Here is a 12,979-nt window from a genome sequence, read left to right on the forward strand (position 1 = left end):
ATTATCTAGTCATGTGTTGTTATAATGTCTTACAGTTTGTTTTAATATGTATTTTTGTGTATGTTTCAGATGTTTGTACATGAATCTTAAGTTGCGTTGTTCTATGCAGATCCTTCTATGGGCCTATGTTTTGAATAAACTGAAACTGAAACGTGATGTCTTCCCGATAGCCAGGAATTCAGCTCAGTTCTTGTACCCCCTTTGCAGCACTGCCCATACACAATAGACGGGGAACCAACTCTCGAAGTGGTAGCCACAAACACACAATGTTATCGCTAATTGTATGGTCTAGAATGAATTTCGAATGCTATTTTCAGATTGAATTTATTATTTTTGGGACCAAATACTGATAATGTTTCACAAACCATAAGACTAAGTATATCTAACAACATATTCGTCACAAAAGTACGTTGTTCAAACAATGAGTCATACTCTTGTGGTGGGCCGCAACTTTACTCAGGGCTGATCCCCCCACTGCATGTTTTTGCCGTGTTTTCTATAGGCGGGTAATCAAATTATGGCGTCATATTTGAAACTGTGCTAAATTTTAAGTATTAAGTTGTTAACGACTATGCGATGTACGTACATGTACTTATAGGAAGCAGGTAGGCAGTTTCATTCGCTGGAAATGTAGGTTATATTCTAAAATATTAGACCGACCCTAAAAAATCGCCCTTACCCAAAAAATGTTATTGTTTCAATTGCAAAGGCCATTGAAAGCTTGATGATATCAATGTTTTATCCAGTACAGCCCACTGCTTTGAACAACATAGCTTTATTTCGACACATTCTTGCGGTAATTTATCTTTAATCACTCTCCGACGCATTTATATATAAGCATATTTTAGGTTTAATATTGTATGCGACAAGGATATGATTCAAATGCAGTTCTTTGTGACATGTACGATCTGTTGCCCAAAGTCCCCTCATTTTATATAGAAGGCGACAGATCCGCTTCAGTTCATCATGCCCGAATGCGTAATAATTGCAGCAACTCAAATTCCGATCTTTACAATAATCATATCGCAATTTCCCCTAACTGTGTCTGTGGTACAGAAATTGAAGAGGCTGAACACTTCCTTTTCAAATGTAGTCGGTTTACTGCACAACGGCGTCAATTATTCCTTCAAACTAGGCAATAATTCACTGAATACCAATAAATTACTACACGGCTACAGTAATCTGAATGACGAACAGAATACATACAAAAAGTACAAACATAAATTGTTGCAACTTAAAGATGTAAAATAAATGGAGTTGAGTAGTCTGCTTATCATTATACTAGCCCACGGGGTCTTGGCGACAACAGCTTCGTTTACACGTTTCTTTTCTCAGTCTATCTGTCTCGCTCTCTCTCTCTCTCTCTCTCTCTCTCTCTCTCCCGTTTACTTATCTTTAAGTCAATCTCTTACTTATTCAAAACCTTAAATTGATTATTATCATGAAATGTTATGATTATTATCATGAAATGTTATTTATTTATGCACATGCAAACTGATTTTGTCATAACTTTTCAATCTAAACGACAGTCCGACACACCCCAATTGTATAATTATATGTCTGTCGAAAAGATTGATATGACGGGCGTACATTATATGTAATAAAATACGATTAAACTAGATGAAACTTTCACATGTTTTATTATATCATAATGTACACAATATCACTACAGTAGAGCAATGATTAACTGTTTGTTTACTACTAAACATATCCAAGTAGCCTTCAAATATATGCAGTAATAGAACTAGCATGGAGAATAATTTAGTCTGAACTTTTCATGACTCAATGCCGAATGAAAATCCGGAATATGACACAAATGATTTTATCATTTTTTTGTGTAAAAATAGACGACGAATAAAAAAGCATATTTATAATGTAAGCATACAAAACAAATAAGATAGACAACATGAAATAAAGAGCAAAATGATGAATGGCAAATTATGTATCCATTTCTGTTGTGCTTTAATCAAAGAACAATGAGTATCATGTCTGTAATTAATGCAATATTGACAAAATTGGTTGGCTTAACACAGTGTAGTCACATTAACAGCTAGTTTCCAACTTGTCGATCACAATTCTATATTCAAGATTTTTCTATTCTCGTTGCGGTGTAACATCTTGAAGCTGAATCACTGCTGAATGAGCTGATTTGTGATACAGTGAACACTGTTTCCTGTATAATGAACACGTAACTGATTCTACCAAAGTTAGCACAACAGACAATGGCAACAGTTGTCAGCAAAGTAAAGTGTATCTACTCTCATGCAAAGTTCAAATGAGGGGTCTTCAGATGAGTTCCTGTCCTCTTCAGGGGCTGTTATTTACTTGCACCTCCCTCCGCCCCTCCTTGCGCACCTCCCTGCTTTGCCAACTGCTTTTGACGCATAATTTCAGCATCTCTGAAAAACAAACAATGCAACATTACAAGAAGGTCATTCTAAATCAAAGCAACAGAACTGTTGACTTGTTAAAGTACAGGAATTTGTACATTTTGATTGCTAAAATAATTATTTTTGTCACTCTCCCCTTTGTTGTCAGTTGTTCCATGTTTGAAAGGTTTGCTTTGTTTTCATCTATCAAGTATCTCCCCTATCAGAATGGTAACTAGTAGGCGGAAACTAACTGTTTAGTTACCAGAATATTGTCATATACAACCATGCTAGTTATTGAATGTTGTCCTTGACAACAAGTGGTGTCCTTGACAACATGGTATACAACTCTTACCAACAACTCTCTTGATTGGATTGAACACTCATGCTGAAACATCCATGTATGTGGATAACGTAACTATTACCAAAACAAGAGCCGTCGTAAGACAGCGCGCTGGACTACGCCGCTTTGACTTAGAATACAATAACGATGCAATAATACCAAGTTTGGTCTCTTTATGTCAAACCTAACTAAAACAAGAGATGTTTGTCAAACATTATGCCCCCCCTGAGCGCCATGTTGTCAGGATTATATGGACAATTGAATGAAATATGCATGGACTGAAATGATAGCTGATTTGTCACTGACATTGGATGCCATTGAGGCAGTTTTAAGATTATGACCATTCAAAGTTTGAGGATAGAGTGTGTTATGACCATGACCTTTGACCCTATGACCTCAAAATTCATAGGAGTCATCAGCTGGTCACCAAAAATCTAAATGTCAAGTTTGAGGGCCATGGGTGCAGGCATTGACAAGTTATCACACAGACAAGCTTTTTTCGTTCAAGGTCACTGTAACCTTGACCTTTGACCCGATGACCCCTAAAATCATAAGGGGTCATCTTAAGGACAGACACAACACCAAGTCAAGTTTGAGGGCCATGGGTGCAGGCATTGTTGAATTATCACTTGAAACATTTTCGCATTCAAGGTCACTGTGAACTTGACCTTTGACCCAATGACTCCTAAAATCAATAAGTGTCATATCCTGGTCAGACCCAACTTCCATGTCAAGTTTGATGATCATAGGTTCAGGCATTGTTGAGATATTACTGGGAGAAGATTTAACTTTTTTGTGATAAAGGTTACTGTGACCTTGACCTTGGCCCGATGACCCCCAAAGTCAAGAGGGGTCATCTGCTGGTCAGGCACAACCTTAATGTCAAGTTTGATGACAAAAGGTCCAGGAATTGTCCAGTTTGCTTTCAAGGTCACTGTGACCTTGACCCCTAAAATCAATAGGGGTCATCTACTGGTCAGGCCCAACCTCCAAGTCAAGTTTGAGGGCAATGGGTGCAGGCATTGTTGAGTTATCACTCGGACAACCTTTTACCATTCAAAGTCACTGTGACCTTGACCTTTGGCCCAATGACCCCTAAAATCAAAAGGGGCCATCTATTGGTCAGGCCCAACCTCATAGTCAAGTTTGATGGCCATGGGTGCAGGCATTGTTGAGTTATTACTAGGACAACCTTTTACCATTCAAGGTCACTGTGACCTTGACCTTTGGTGCGATGACCCCCAAATAAAAGTGGGGTCATCTCCTGGTCAGGCCCAATCTCAAAGTCAATTATGAGGGCCATGGGTGCAGGCATTGTTGAGTTATCACTCGGACAACCTTTTACCATTCAAGGGCACTGTGACCTTGACCTTTGACCAGATGAGCCCAAAAAACAATAATGGTCATCTACTGGTCAGGCCCAACCTTCATGTCAAGTTTGATGACCATACGTCCAGGATTTGTTGAGTTATCACTCGGACAAGCTTTGGTCTACCGACGGACCGACCGACCGACATGCCTGTTCAAAGCAATATACCCCTCTTCTTCGAAGGGGGGCATAATTATTCAATACATAAGGTGAGTTTGATGCTGCCCTCCTACCAGCCAGCCCAAACAATGACGCAAGTCATTCAAATAACTTGATTTCCCATTATGAAAATGTGGTTAAGAATATACAAATATGCCCTTTAAAGGAATTTAAAAAAAAAATTCAAGGGCCATAATTTGTATTTAGGCTTAAAATGGAGTTATGTTTCTTGTTGTAAGATGGGCATTAATAATTTTGAAGTTTATTAAGTGCATTTAATGAACGGTATAGAAGTTTTTTTTATTAAAATCCCAACTTGCCCTTAACTTTTACTTGCCTAAAACTTTAACCTAAGTCAATCAGGGGCCATAACTTGTATTAAGGATATGGAGTTATGTTACCTCATTGGGTGATGGTCCTGAACAATTGTATGAAGTATGAAGTCCATTGAATGAAGGGTATAAAAGTTATTAAACAATATCCCAACCTGCCCTAAAACTTAAACCTAAGTTCCATAGTCAATCAGGGGCCATAATTTGTATAAAAGATAATATGGAGTTATCTAACCTCATTCTGTGATGGCTTTGAACATCTGTGTGAAGTATTAAGTCAATTGAATGAATGGTATTGGAGTTTTAAGTGAAAATCCCAACTTGCCCTAAAACTTTAACCTGCCCTAAAACTTTAACCTAAGTCAATCAGAGGCCATAACTTGTATTTAGGATAATATGGAGTTATGTAACCTCATTGTGTGATGGATTAAGTCAATTGAACAAAGGATATAGAAGTTATTAATAAATATTCCAACTTGCCCTAATACTTTAACCTAAGTTCCATAGTCAATCAGGGGCCATAATCTGTGTAAAGAATAATATGGAGTTATCTAACCTCATCATGTGATGGCCCTGAACAACTGCGTGAAGTATTAAGTCAGTTGAATGTAGGGTATTGGACTTATAAGTGAAAATCCCAACTTGCCCTAAAACTTTAACCGGACGCCGACGCTGGGGCGAGTAGTATAGCCCACCTATTCTTCGAATAGTCGAGCTAAAAATTGTTGAGATCATCATACTTTGTGAAATGAAAAAAAAATTCCAAAAAAGTGCTCATGAAATTTACCAGAAGACTCAGACTAGGAGCATAATTATGTTGAGTTCTAGACCAATAATAACATCAAATAGTATCCATCCTTTTCAATGATGAAAGTTGTAAATGGTGCGTTTTGAAGCTTAAGACAGATTTAACCGCAGGAGTGAGGACAAAGAATGCTCTTAAAATTTAATTCATGGATAATAGTGTTAGATACATGTATGCAATTGACCTCCACACTTAGAAGGACGTAAATGATTTTTGAGGTACTCATTCAATTTAAAAAGAAAGGAGTTAAGCTACTCATTTGGTCATTTCTTATCAATTGTTTAATATCATTCCGAAATAACTGATCAACAAGAGTGGTAACTGTTGCGAATACATGGCAAAGTTATGACTTTTTTTAATTGTGTTAATTAAGCAGATGAAGGACCATAACTCTGAAAGCTGAGAATGGCTGGTTATCAATATCAAGTTTGGTGATGCTCAGACTAAAGCTCATTTAGTTACGGCGCGGACAACATTAAGTTTGTGTAATTTAGGCAATTCAAAGGACATAAATCTGAAGTTAATGTGGATTCATGGCTGGTAATCAAACTTTGTTTAGAAATTCTGCTCATACACATATTTTCCAAAATAAGAGTTGATTACACAAAAGCTTTTGGAGTTAAGAGTGTTGACAATGCAGGCGATGTAATACAAAATCTGGAATGAGTCTGCCATGCAGGCGACACAAAACGAAATACAGTTATGTGCCTTGTTTAAAGGAATGAGCAAGTCAGGACAAAATGATGCTTTTCAAGATTGGAAGCAGGAAAAAAATATTGGTAGCCAAACAGGATTCCACCAAAATAATGAAGGCATGTACAGGACAAGTGCAGGAGGGTTTCACCTCCTGTTGAAATATATTAGCATACATAGTGTAAAAAGTGCAATTTTCTGTATTTTCAATAAATTTTAAGTAAGGATTTTACATTAGAAATTCTTTGTTTTTAAATAAAATGCAAGAACATCATAAAAAATATGAACTGATTTTGTGGATATAACAAATAAACATAAATCAAAGCAAGTGTATAAATAATCAAAATTATTATAATACATACACTTAGATCATTTATCAAATCCAGAAAGTGCATGCATGCAAAGTTTCAATTACAACCTTATATTTTAGGAACCAATGACCCACAATGAACAATTATAAATAATAAAACTTGTTTGAAGTGACTGACCGGTGTTTTCTCTCTTCCAGTGTAAGACCCTTGTTAGCTCCTTTATCTCCAGCAGCCTTCTTCTTCTCCTTCTCTTTTTGAAGTTTAACTGCCTTCTCTCGAGACTTCTCACGCTGGTTCCCTCCTGAAAGAGTAAGACCAGGGTAAGTATAGTTATGTAATGTTTATATATTACTGTATAATTATGATAATATTAGCTTATGTTTTTAATAGCCCTCTAAGCTTCATGTGATTATATAATACTCTTCAGCCAATGTTGATAACATTTGAAAGATAAAAAAAGAGTAGATGGTTGTTTTTGGTCACATATTTTTTGCTATTAATGTCCTGTTTAATACAAGCATAAGCTGTTCTGTTATTCAATCACTAACCAGCCAAAACTTATTATCAAATGCAGTATGAAGAACACAGTGCTTTTGAATGCTTAACAAACCAAATTGCACAGAATATTTTTTCACATATACATTACTGCACACAGAAGAATAGTGATACATTACAATGAAAATCAATCCTGTGTTCATACTACATGTATTTGAATTATCAAGAGGTGGACAAACTTCACCATACAAATCCTAACAACAGTTACTACAAGATGGCCTGGGTTTTTAATTAAATTTGATTTTTAATGGACTCATTTAATTAAGTGAACAAAGAACAATTGGAAAATGAATGCTCCTTCAGGTACTGTATGTAAATTCTATTATTACCGGTATATACTGAGTCAAGGTAGATTTTAAAGAAAGCACATATTCTGCAATTTCTTTAGTTTCTATGTCTTGTTTTAATTTTCTATTGAGTGATAATATAAATAATTAGTATAAAACATATACTGCAATAAAAACAGTACATAAATATATATATATTCATTTTCAATAAATTTTATTCATTTCAATAAATTAACCTTACTTCACAATAACCTTGATGCCCTTTACTAGTTGAAATATTCATAGAAAACAAAGGAATATTTATGAAATAAAAAATACTTTTTAGTGTGACCTTTTGGGTATATTTAAAGTTTCCTTTTATTGTATTGTCACATTTTATTCTCTCTAAAAGTCATAAGAACAACATCTGAAATAATCAGAATGGCCTTAACTTAATGGTATGTATAGTGGTAGACAAACCCAGTAAATTTTGAATTGGAAAAACTAAGCGAAAACTGTGAAAGAAACAAGAGTTGTTAGCAATGTGATACATCAGTAAGAAAGATTAATTCAATGCATTGTACATAACGTTATTAATTTCATGTCAGTTTTCAGGGCTTTTTCTATAGTACCCACGGGTCCAAAGCAAAATATATGATATTTTTCCCAATCTGGTCTAAAAAAATAATTGTTTGGTTAGGGTAACATCCTTTTCAAAAAAAGGTAGGTTGGGTAGGCTTTTTTTTAAATTAGGCTTTATATTAGTATGTTATTTACATCATTGGATAATGGTGTTAAAGTTATCTCCTGTATCAGCATTTAAGGTTTTCAACTAAAAAAGTGAAAAGCAAAAACATTTAAAACGGTAGGGTCGGCGCCTATTCCGTAGGTAGGGTCGGGTTACATGAACCAAATGTATTTTTTTTAGGCCTCTTCAGAAAAAAATCCTAATCAAACAAAAGCAAAAAAAACTTTTTTATGGAAGTCTTTTTACCTGTACTGGTTCATTCAGTATCCTAATAAACTATATGTGTTATGAGATGTAAATTTTTGGAACTAATTGAAATCAGAAATTATTGATTTTCATCACATTCAGAGATCTATCAGTTTGAAACATTAATTACATTATGTGTCATAATTTATTGCAATAGATATTTATACCCCAAGGACTGATATTTCAGCCTTTTAAGGTCTTTTGCAAGGGAAAAAACACTAATATATAAAAATTTCCTGATTCGCAGGAGACTTTAAAATTTCCCCATTTATGAATATTCACGACTCAAAATTTCCCAAAATGTCTAGGGTCTTTTTCCCAAAATGGGCAGAAAAAGACCTGGTTTTAGACACTTAACTTTTTTCTTGCATCATATGGTGTCTATTCCCTTTAATACTTTAAAAAAAAAAAGATTAAGTACAGGACATATCTTTTGGTACGACCAGGATAGGGTACGAAAATCACAGTCATCTTTATTCTTTACTTGTCTTTGGATGAACTATTTTTAATATTGTGACATTAAGGAACTCAATGGCATTTGAATTCATAAATATTGTCAACATAGCACAGCCACTGAAACTAGGCCGTCATCTTAATTCTAGGACCTAGATTTGTGAACTTTAGGTTACCACATTTTAATTAAGCCAATGCCACTTTAATCAAATTGGTTTTTGTGAAAAATAGTCAAACAAATATTCAAAAATGTTTTTTTTTTATTTCAGCTTGAAATTAATATTTTAAGTATTTTGTAAACAATTATATAGAACTATTATATGTCAAATTATTCTTTATTTTACTCGCAGTGGGGAAAAGGAATTTATACCATACAGTACATGTGAGCTCTACCGGCGGTAGGTAAAATATACCGGTTTTGCGACCCTTCTAACGCCATACTGCTTTTCCGTCCAAATCTACCGCTATTGAAAGCTTTTTTTAAAAAAACTCAAAATTAAATCAAATTGGCCCTAAAAATATTTTAAAAACCTCATTTCATATAAACCATGCTAAAATTCCATATTTAACTGTCACTTTAAAGAACATGGTGCAATAGACAACTTGTCAAATCACTTCACACTTCGACCGAGATCGTTGCTAAATTACAAGTACAGTACAAAAGACCACTAATCAGCATTCTTTGTTAATTGGCATCCTATTAATCAGCATTTTTGTAAATATCAATGATATTATAAAACATTAAAGAAAACAACATTTCAAAGGTGTTATTTATTATCTACAGTGTATAAAATTTTCGGCATTTTGCCAGGAAAATTGACATACACAATTCTGCAGTTGTCTGCACTTACACTCTCGGTGACTCTGACCTGTTTTGGCAGTCTGACTTGATTTTTTAGCAGCTCTTCTGAATATAAAATTGTTTTTACAAGCCAGAGGTAATATTCCTTCTGTTTCTCAATCAAAAACACTGACATTTGACAAGTCTCTTAACCATGATGCATTTTATGCGTATTTTCCGAATATCTAAAAATAGTAACATATATATCAAATTTTTGTTTACATCCTTTCCATCATTGTTTTTGACTGAAAATTAAAGGAATTAGATATTCTACCACTTTTGAACCCAAACTAACGCATTTGAGACCTAAATTTACCTCTCTGGCATTGCCAAAGGCTAGCCTGTTTATACCCAAGACAAAACTGTCCCCAAGTTTATTTCTAATACTGTGAAATCATTAATGTTCGTGGGGCATTAATGTTCGTCGTTTTCGAGGGTCGGGTGATCCACGAATTCAAGATCCCACGAAGTATAGACCCTTTATTCACTTTTTCAATTGCCATGTTATGTACATACTCGGGTTTAATCGTTACAGAGGTCGCATTATTCCAGCGTAAATATCCCTCTCTCTTTATATCTTACTATCATCGTTTTGTTAATATAATGTATCTGCCTTTAACAAATAATAAACCAAATCATTTAAATGTGTTTTATGAACCAAATGACAGAAGCACGTGCCTAAACGTGTGTTGTTCATGAAAATCTCCAGGCTAATAAGATGAGTGTCGGTACTCGATTTTTTTCTTTAATGAAATAATTAATCAATTACATTGGAGGCCCTGAGCACCCACGTGACAATGTTCAAAACAACGCGTTCAATACACTCATTAAACAAAAACGTGTGAAAAGATTGAAATTATGTTATGAAATGAGATGATTTTCAAAGTGATTTAATTTGTAAACATCAGCTTTCTTTTGGGATTGTTTTCTCAAATATACGGACCTTCTCGGTGTTTTCACAGTTTGCAAAATTCTTAATTGGCATTCAATGGCTTCGCCTATCCGTATTTACGATCAGGGTACATCTTTTTTATGACCTTAATTTCAAATTAAATCGATAACTGACACGGGTATATGCACTAATTGGCATGTCATACCTCTTTAGCAAGTGTCATAAACCGTGTGTCGTAGAAGACTGAAATCACGGGCAAGCACGTGGAGATAATGCAGACAATCTAGGACGATCACAGTTTTGATTTTTTTTTCAAAAATGAAAAACCACGAATTCAAGTACCCACGAAATTGGAATTTTTCGGCAAACCACGAAATTTCATGACAACGAATTTAAATGATTTCACAGTACACCATTCTTGAAACACATTCAAATGCCAAAGTTTTTAGTGAGTGTCTTGAATTTTGATTTTCACCCAATTTTAAATTGACGTTATGGGTGAAATACCCAATTGCTTCAATTCTAATCTGGGGCACTAAAATACTCAACGAAATAGATGAAATCTCAAAACTGTTGCTAAGGCAAGCCTCAACATTGACCAAGATCACCGAATTGTCGAAAAACATAAACAAACGTTGTTTTAACAGGTGTTCGAGATTTGTATCCTGTACCGATATTGACCGTCAACCAGTTATTTCTAGTTCTACGATATGAAAATTGAAAAGAGTTTGTAATTTGACATAACGAAAGGAAATTGAAGCAAGATAATAATAATTATCAAAAGAAAAAGACAACATAAAATACAAAAACATATTACGTGTCATTGTTTATGTCTCGTCGAGATAACAAAGTTTTAAATGATAATTTGAATGAATTTCACTCCAGACGTCAGCAATCAAAACACAGGAAGTAGCCTTTGCGCCTGCGTAAATATCAAAAGATACACCCAACAGTTTATATTTATTGACCGAAATGTATTTGTGTTTGAAAAATCTTAAACGCAGTGAGCTCCCTTTACCAAGGGTTATGTTGAAATTACAGGGTACACTAATTTACAGGGTGTGTATATTACCACGTGATAAATTGCGTCATGAATGATACGTCGGAAGGCAATATTCTGATTCGAATAAAGACTTTAAACAAAGATAACTTCACTATTTCTTCACCATTTTAAATAACTTCCGAAATAAGATTCATGACGTAATTTTTCAAGTGGTATACACACACTGATTTAATACCCAGTTAAATGCTTGCGATACTACACGTCGTGCAAACAGTGCAAAAGCAGAGCTTAACGGTCACGTTATGACACAGTAAGGCCTGCAAATGTTGACAGTGTGTGTAACATTGAATAGTTTTCCTAACTGAAGCTTCGGGAAAAACTCTAGGTTTCAGTATACCTCGTTAATTAGGTTCAAATAGCAACAAGTACCAACAATAATCTGTTGAGACTTTTAGAGACTTATTTGTCATGAAAAGGGCCAGTTCTTTGGGCAAGCAGTGATCAGTCCAAAATAAGTCAACAGAAGAAGTTCTGTTTTGAATGAAATTTCATCCCGCAATACAAATGCTATGATAAGTTTGAGTTGTCTATACAATGAAATGGCAGAACTAATTGTCAAACACTTTCATTTGAAGTTGCAATTGTGGGTAGTAAACGTTGTCTGGTTTAATTTTGTAGTACTTACGACTGATCATAATTTCCGAAGCTGTCTAAGCAACCCTGAGCCACAACATGAGCATGCAGAATTTGCACCGATGTAAGCTTCATCTATCAAAAGTCCATTACCTGTTATTGTGTCACAGGTACATCTTCATGCTATAGACTTATTGGTTCTATGGTACTGCACCAGGGAAGCTTTTTCCCTCTCTCTCACTTGGGCGGTATGCTCTCTTTACTATAGTGTCCTAGCTGTTTTTCAGGAATTGTGTGTAGGACACTGTGTGAAATGGATGCGGTCACCCAACAAGTCATCTGGCCATGCCATTCAACTGAATAAGATTGAAGCATATTTGCCTGTTTGAAGGACTAGTACTAATTTTCCATTACACTTACAGTCAGAGACATTTGTTCGCCTTTACACATGATTCCACGTTCTTGACCCCCCCCCCCCCCCGAGGGTTAATTTACACCTGTGGGTATTTGCGTTTATATGTACATCTTTGCCCCCGAGGTGAATGCCATCATATAAACCAAACACAAGTGACCTACTTTTTTGTCTGAACATGACCCATGATCAAAATCTACTAAGAATTCACAGCAAAAATAATCTGAATTTCACGAAGATAAAATTGAACAAGAACGTCCCTGGGTGAATGCCAATGCTTGTCATCTTTTTTTAAACCGAAAAAGTGGCATAACTCGACAAATATTTATGTCCTAGTTATCGGCTTTGGCATGCATTTTGTCCCTGGTGGCATGTGCATATATTGAACACATTTTTCTATGAGCAAATTTTACGAAATAATATTTCATGCCATCAAAAAGCTAAGTATTTTTACTATGTATAGTACAAAACCTCTGTGCATTGATCTTATTGCTTGGTGCCGTCTTATCAGATATCCGATCTGAGTATCTTGCTGTGCAGTTTTGGAGG

At 35.1% G+C, this 12,979-nt stretch overlaps 1 long non-coding RNA gene across 1 annotated transcript; it reads right to left on the bottom strand.

Moving 5' to 3' along the window:
• Positions 1 to 1,623: 1,623 nt before the first annotated feature.
• LOC128226562 (uncharacterized) lies at positions 1,624 to 11,303 on the bottom strand. The gene is made up of 3 exons (XR_008259695.1): positions 11,200 to 11,303; positions 6,559 to 6,682; positions 1,624 to 2,399 (listed from the first exon to the last, which is right to left on the bottom strand). It is a non-coding gene; the product is annotated as an uncharacterized LOC128226562 (long non-coding RNA).
• Positions 11,304 to 12,979: the final 1,676 nt, after the last annotated feature.

This window comes from Mya arenaria, chromosome 3, assembly GCF_026914265.1.
Source record: "Mya arenaria isolate MELC-2E11 chromosome 3, ASM2691426v1".
Taxonomy (NCBI): domain Eukaryota; kingdom Metazoa; phylum Mollusca; class Bivalvia; order Myida; family Myidae; genus Mya; species Mya arenaria.